The following is a 7,894-nucleotide window of genomic DNA, read 5'->3' as shown; positions in this document are numbered from 1 at the left end:
AGGGAGTGGGACACAATTCATCCCGTAACACTTGTGTTCATCTAAATTGTCTCAATCAAGGCTGTTTTAGGGAAGTGAATTCTAAGTTATCATGACTTCTATTAAGTTTGAAATAAACCTTTATAATGAAATTATCTGTTGATTATTACCTAAAAACTCTATTTTGGAAAACAAGGTAAAACTTCTGCTCCCCCAAACCCCCCAGGGTCCATTCTTACTAAAGTTGGAAGGAGACTGTATTGCTTGTATTGTTTAATTAATAATACAAGCAGATAGCCTGTATTGCTAGTATTATTTTTTTAAAAAATACTTAACAAAACCAGGGCTTTCAAATGAAAACAACCAGAGCTAAAAAAAATAAACAATAACCATACCTCTCTGTCTCCCACCTGCAGAAGCTCTTGTGCTATTGTTCAGAACATGGTAAGAATCAGTTCAGGCCTCTGCTTATGGGAAGTGCCCTGCCCTCCCTTGGGTGGGCCAGCAGGCATGTAGGAAATGGCACACAGAAGGAGAAAGACTGAGTGCTGAAGAACAGCATCTTCTTTACTCCCCTCCACACACAAAGCTTTGACTGATCCCAATGTATACAGGAAGAGTAATATTGGAGAGGGCCTGATGATAGCTTATATGTGGTGCACATATCTGTCCAGAGAGAGGACTGTCCCTCTTTGTTTGTCTGAGCACCTTTCATATTTTCTCAAGGGCCATCTGTTGGGTTGGCCAAAAAATTTCTTTTCTTTCTTGTGGAAACCTATTTAGAGATTTTGTCAAAATCAGAATTGGGCCATAGAAATGTGTCACACATGTGAATAATATCCATCACAGGTACTGGAGAACAAAAAGTTGAAAATAACTGACCCAGACCAGTCTTTACCAAATGCTAGTGTATCTGTTAGGGTTTGATCAGAGAAAAACAATTTCTATAAATGATATGAAATAAGGAATATATGAAAGGAATTATACCAGTACTGTTCAGTATAGCTTTCTGTGATGATAAAAATGTCTTGTATCTGCCCTGTTTGATAACATAGGCACTAGGTACACATGTGAAATGTGGCAAGCACAACTGAGGAACTGGAGTTTTAATTTTCTATAATTTTAATCAATTGTAATGTTAATAGTCACACATGACTTGTGGCTACTATACTGGATAGTACAGAATTAGACCTTAACCTGTTGTAGGGGTTGGTGAAGGAATCTCCAGATGGGGCTTGTCTTTGCATCTGAAGTGGGTGGGCCAGCAGTAGGAGAGACAAACTAGAGTGAAGCAGAGGAGAGCGAGGACATGCTGGAACCAAGGAAAAATGGGGAGCATGTCTATCTTTTGCACCTGTAATTTTGGTGGACACAGGTGATCTGCAGAAGGCAGTACCCTTCCCCTCAGAACTGCACATACCTATGGCCCAGGACTCAGAGAAGCTGAAGGGGGAGATCCCGTGGGAGCTGGAGGCTCTGTCTTGGCAGATGAGCTTCTTTCTCTGACTCAGTGAGCCCGGAGGTCATCAGTAAGGGAGATACAAGCTGCCTTTGGAGAGCAATGGCTGCAGTGCCACCGCCACAGACGTCTCTCGTGGCCCATCTCACCCAGAACCACACAGGGAAAGGACTTCTGAGGAACTCTGTGTAACGCACAAGCATCCCAGCTGGTCCAAGAAGAGATGGTGCTAACTTTTCCTCCTGCCCTCTTTGGGTCCTTCCGCAATTACAGTGCATATAGCTTGGCCTTACTCTCCTGGTTCTCCTCCTGTCCCTCACTCTTAAAATACAAGGAAGGTCATTTAGGGTGTACCATTGAGTAGTGCATTTAGGGTGGCTCTTCCAAAACTAAGCTGTTGTGTTGAGGACATTGCACATTTTATTTATCAAAAGATAAATGGATCTTTTGATTTTTTTTTTAGTGGGCATTTATTCACTTATTGTCTGACAATAAATGAGAAGCAGAATGAAGGAATCAGAATTTCTATTCTAACAAATCCCTCTGATTGTAGAATCCCTCTGATTGATTCTTTATTGCTCCTTTTCTTTCACAGAAAGAAAATGCCATTACACAGAAGTGGCAGCTTGTACTTGGATAACAATTTCAATATACTTACAATTTACTCCTTAGAAGCTGTCAAAAAAGTTTGGCACTAAATACAACCCAATAGTCACAGTAAAGAAGAGCAATTATTTATAATCTTATTTTCACATCTATTTTAAAGGTTAACCATGTGTTTTATCCAAGACAATGTGCTTTTATTAATTCCATGACTGGACATATGTAAATGATAATATGAGTTTACTTCACAAGAAGGCTCAGATTTAACATTTCCATTATATGATAAGGAGATTCTAACAAAGGCTGGATAAACTCAATGTTTTCCTAAAACAATGATTATTATTCACAAAAGAGTCACAAAATCTACACTTGAGACTGTATACTGTCTTCCACATTAAGTGTTTCACTTTTATCCCTGATATGTTAACACTACTGATGGATATTTTAATAAGTACAAGTTTATCAAGTTCTTTGAGAGTTTTGGAACAAAAAGTAAAGTAATTCAAGGATTCTGTCCAGACTAAATGGTGTGGCCTAATAGATCAAAAGCCTGAAGGAAACCAAGCTGTGGAAAAGTAATAATGTAAATAAAAATGTGATTTCAATCCTTGCTTGGCGACTGTCCTCGCTCAGGCCACAAAGGCTTGGTGCCATCAGATGCATTAATGCTAAGATACTGGTCACTAGTGGGGAAGGGGGAGATGCTGAAAGCTTTTTGCCTGTGGATCCAGGGAACTGCTTATAAGCCTGAAATGCATTCAGCTGATGCATCAGACATCAGTTATTGAAGAAGCAGAGGCGATGAACTTACTTTAGCATTGACCTGACCCAAGGGGATAAACACATTGCAACGTGCTGAGTTACTTCAACAGTGAAGAGACGCCCAATGTCAAAATGCCACAGGGCTACACATTGTTCCAAGGCTGGGACTGGATTTCCTCGAGACTGTCTCAAAGTGGTGGGATTTCTGAAGTGTCTGCAGATACAGCCCTTCCCCATCCCCACCCCTACCACTCATTGTAGGAAGAGCAGCGTAACTTGTCCTGGGAAACAACGATGGACAATCCTTAAGGAGCCATGCAAATAAACAGTGCTGGTGTCACTTGGCGGTCTGAGGACATAGCGAGGTATGGGTAGTAGCTGAGAAGACATTTACAAGGATTTCCTGTTCTCTGCTGAGCCATTTTCAACCTGCTGAAGCCCTCAAAGGGTTTAAGACTTGGGCTGGAGAACAGCATAAGAATGAGCATCAAAAGTCTAGGCTTCTGAGCCTTTTGCTCAGATTTGGAAATCTTCCTAAAACAGGGAACTTTAATAGCATAGGGTTAAGAGCTAGGGCGTGAGAGTCAGACATTCTGGCTTCAGATTTTGATCTCACTAAATAGCTGTGCAAACTTGGAAAAGGTGATTAACTTCTCTGAATCATTTCCTCATCTACAAAGTGGACTCACCATAACATTTATCAAAATGAATTAGGATTAGGTTGATCTGCAAGTCCTGGGAAACCCAAGATAACAGTGGTTTTATTGAGATAGAAGTCTATTTCTCTCTCATAACACAGCAATCCAGGCCAGGTATGGAGATTCCACATGACCACACCATTTTTAATGGTGACTTTAATATCTATGCCAAATGAATGCTGCAGCTCCAGTCCTCACTCACATATTCCATGAGGAAGCAGGCAAGAAGGGAATGGCCTTCCCCTTTATAGACCTGTCCCATAAATTACACAGCTCTCTTACTTTCTTTTGTCTCGGACTTAATCACACAGCCACACCAGGTTGCAAGAGAGTCTGGGAAATGTGGTCTGTATTCTGGATTGCCATGTCCCCAGCTGCAGTTTGGAAAGTCTGTTACTGAGAGGAAAGAAGGATATTGGGAGATGCATAGCATTCTCCGCTACCCAACCTATCAGAGTTTGTGCGGATTCAGATAGTATTGGTAAAGTGCTTTGCACAGATGCCAGGCCAAAGGAAGTGCTCCAAGACTGTTTCAGAATCGCTGCCATCCCTTACTCCACCCAAAGCACCCATGTTTGCTTGCTGGTTCCTGGGAGGGTGCTGCACCTGCTAGATAGGAGGTGGAGCAGTATATGTAAAGATGCTGCTTGTGGAGCACGGAGAGTGCAGGGGGCTGCTGAAGGGCAGGGCTGGGGCTTTGGTGAAATGAATGAGGCACTCACCTTTGGCGCAAAATTTAGGAAGGTGTGTGTTGCCAAAATTCTCAGTACTCAAGAATAATAATACTGTAATATTTTTAAAAACCAGAATTAGTGCAAAAAATCTACAGTGGACAGAAATAAAGATGGGATCCAGCTCTGCACTTCAGCAACTCACTTTACCTGCTTTACCTAGTCCTAGACCTGTCAGATCCTGTTCTTCCTGGCAGCCCTTTCTCAGGCCTGAAAGCATTAGTGCAGTGTGAAGGGGATTTGTTTAAAACCTGGGGGATGTATCTGCAATAATTAAATGGGATCCGACAAAGTATAAAACTCTCTAAGGTACCTGGATGTCTTTATATGTTTAGAGAGAAACAATAGTCCTTTTAAAATTTATAAAATCCATACTACCTAAATTACAAGAAAGAAAATGGAAAGTACTTAAAATTGTACCACTAAGAAAACCTTAATTAATATTTTAATGTCAATCTTTCCAAAATTTTTAAGTGGGACACACACATATAAATATCTATATATCTATATATACATTTAAAATGAAATCTTTCAGTATATAACACAATCTACCTATTCATTTAACAGTATTTCTGTATTACTATGTATTCTTCTACAATATAATTTCTTTTTAAAAAGCCACAGTCATCAAAACAGTATGGTACTGGCACAAAGACAGACATATAGATCAATGGAACAAAATAGAAAGCCCAGAGATAAATCCACACACATATGGACACCTTATCTTTGACAAAGGAGGCAAGAATATACAATGGAGTAAAGACAATCTCTTTAACAAGTGGTGCTGGGAAAACTGGTCAACCACTTGTAAACGAATGAAACTAGATCACTTTCTAACACCACACACAAAAATAAACTCAAAATGGATTAAAGATCTAAATGTAAGACCAGAAACTATAAAACTCCTAGAGGAGAACATAGGCAAAACACTCTCAGACATAAATCACAGCAGGATCCTCTATGATCCACCTCCCAGGATTCTGGAAATAAAAGCAAAAATAAACAAATGAGATCTAATTAAAATTAAAAGCTTCTGCACAACAAAGGAAAATATACACAAGGTGAAAAGACAGCCTTCTGAATGGGAGAAAATAATAGCAAATGAAGCAACTGACAAACAACTAATCTCAAAAATATACAAGCAACTTATGCAGCTCAATTCCAGAAAAATAAACGACCCAATCAAAAAATGGGCCAAAGAACTAAATAGACATTTCTCCAAAGAAGACATACGGATGGCTAACAAACACATGAAAAGATGCTCAACATCACTCATTATCAGAGAAATGCAAATCAAAACCACAATGAGGTACCACTTCACACCAGTCAGAATGGCTGCGATCCAAAAATCTGCAAGCAATAAATGCTGGAGAGGGTGTGGAGAAAAGGGAACCCTCCTACACTGTTGGTGGGAATGCAAACTAGTACAGCCACTATGGAGAACAGTGTGGAGATTCCTTAAAAAATTGCAAATAGAACTACCTTATGATCCAGCAATCCCACTGCTGGGCATACACACTGAGGAAACCAGAATTGAAAGAGACACATGTACCCCAATGTTCATCGCAGCACTGTTTATAATAGCCAGGACATGGAAACAACCTAGATGTCCATCAGCAGATGAATGGATAAGAAAGCTTTGGTACATGTACACAACGGAGTATTACTCAGCCGTTAAAAAGAATTCATTTGAATCAGTTCTGATGAGATGGATGAAACTGGAGCCGATTATACAGAGTGAAGTAAGCCAGAAAGAAAAACACCAATACAGTATACTAACACATATATATGGAATTTAGAAAGATAGCAATGACGACCCTGTATGCAAGACAGGAAAAAAGACACAGCGGTGTATAACGGACTTTTGGACTCAGAGGGAGAGGGAGAGGGTGGGACGATTTGGGAGAATGGCATTCTATCATGTATACTATCATGTAAGAATTGAATCGCCAGTCTATGTCTGACGCAGGATACAGCATGCTTGGGGCTGGTGCATGGGGATGACCCACAGAGATATTATGGGGAGGGAAGTGGGAGGGGGTTTCATGTTTGGGAACACATGTAAGAATTAAAGATTTTAAAATTAAATTTAAAAAAATTAATTTAAAAATAAAATAAAATAAAATAAAATTTTTTGTTGAAATATAGTTGGTTTACAATGTTGTATTAATTTCTGCTGTACAGCAAAGTGCAGTAATACACTGCACTTTGTAAAGCACTTTGTACTGCACTCAGTAATACACTTTGCTGAATATATATGTATTCTTTTTCATATTTTTCCTTTATGGTTTATCACAGGATATTAAATATAATTTCCTGTGCTATATAGTAGAATCTTGTTGTTTATCTACTCTGTATCTAATAGTTTGTACCTGCTAATCCCAAATTCCCAATCCTTCCCTCTACCACCCCCACTCTACTCTCCCTTGGCAACCAGAAGTCTCTTCTCTGTATCTCTGAGTCTGTTTCTGTTTTGTAGACCTGTTCATTAGTGTTATATTTTAGATTCCACATACGAGTGATATCATGTGATATTTGTCTTTCTCTTTCTGATTTACTATGATCATCTCTAGGTCCATCCATGTTGCTGCAAATGGCATTATTTCATTCTTTTTATGGCTGAGTAATACTCCATTGCATGTATATACCACATTTTCTTTATCCACTTATCTGTTGATGGATGTTTAGGTTTCTTCCATCTCTTGGCTATTGTAAATAGTGCTACGATGAACATAGGGGTGTGTGTATCTTTTCAAATTATAGATTTGTCTGGATAAATGCCAGGGGAGTGATTGCTAAATTGTATGGCAACTCAATTTGTTTTTGAAGAACCTCCATAGTGTTTTCCATAGTGGCTGCACCAATTTACGATCCTAACAGTGCAGGAGGGTTCCCTTTTCTCCACAGCCCTTCCAGCATTTGTTATTTGTAGACTTTTTAATGATGGCCATTCTGACTAATGTGAAGTGATACCTCACTGTAGTTTTGATATGCATTTCTCTGATAATTAGTGATGATTAATATCTTTTCATGCACCTCTTGGCCATCTGTATGTCTTCTTTGGAGAAATGTTTATTTAAGTCTTGTACCCATTTTTTCAGCATAATGTAATGCTCCATGAATTTGTTTGTCATTCTTCACAGGGACCATGCTAATCTTTTCTGCATCATTCTAATTTTTTTAGTATACGTGCTGCTGAAGCAAGCACTACAATTTCTTATGTTGTGTGTATGTACCAAATTTAGATTGCTTCCAATTTTTTTGCCCTTATAAATAGCTCTGAAGTATGCATCCTTATGGTTACATTCTTTTTGCAATTACCTGCTTATTTACTTCGTTATTGTTGTTATTCAGTCACCAATTCGTGTCTGACTCTTTGTGACCCCATGGACTACAGCACGCCAGGCTCTTCTGTCTCTTACCATCTCCAGGAGTTTGCCCAGATCCATATCCATTGAACTGGCGATGCCATCCAACCATCTCATCCTCTGTCGCTGTCTTCTCCTTCAATCTTTTCCAGCATTAGGGTGTTTTCCAGTGAGTCAGCTGTTCACATCAGGTCACCAAAGTATTGCAACTTCAGCTTCAGCAAAATCCTTCCAAAGAGTATTCAGGGTTGATTTCCTTTAAGACTGACTGGTTTGAGTCTGGGTTCGATGCAT

General features: G+C 39.4%; 1 non-coding gene across 1 annotated transcript; it reads right to left on the bottom strand.

Annotated features, from left to right (window-relative positions):
* Nucleotides 1-7,331: 7,331 nt before the first annotated feature.
* Nucleotides 7,332-7,440, bottom strand: LOC138080529 (U6 spliceosomal RNA). The gene has a single exon (XR_011144987.1). It is a non-coding gene; the product is annotated as a U6 spliceosomal RNA (small nuclear RNA).
* Between the last annotated feature and the right edge of the window lie 454 nt (nucleotides 7,441-7,894).

Source organism: Capricornis sumatraensis, chromosome 5 (genome assembly GCF_032405125.1).
Source record: "Capricornis sumatraensis isolate serow.1 chromosome 5, serow.2, whole genome shotgun sequence".
Classification (NCBI taxonomy): Eukaryota; Metazoa; Chordata; class Mammalia; order Artiodactyla; family Bovidae; genus Capricornis; species Capricornis sumatraensis.
The sequence above is the reverse complement of the archived record's forward strand: the minus strand, read 5'-3'. Positions and strand labels throughout refer to the sequence as shown.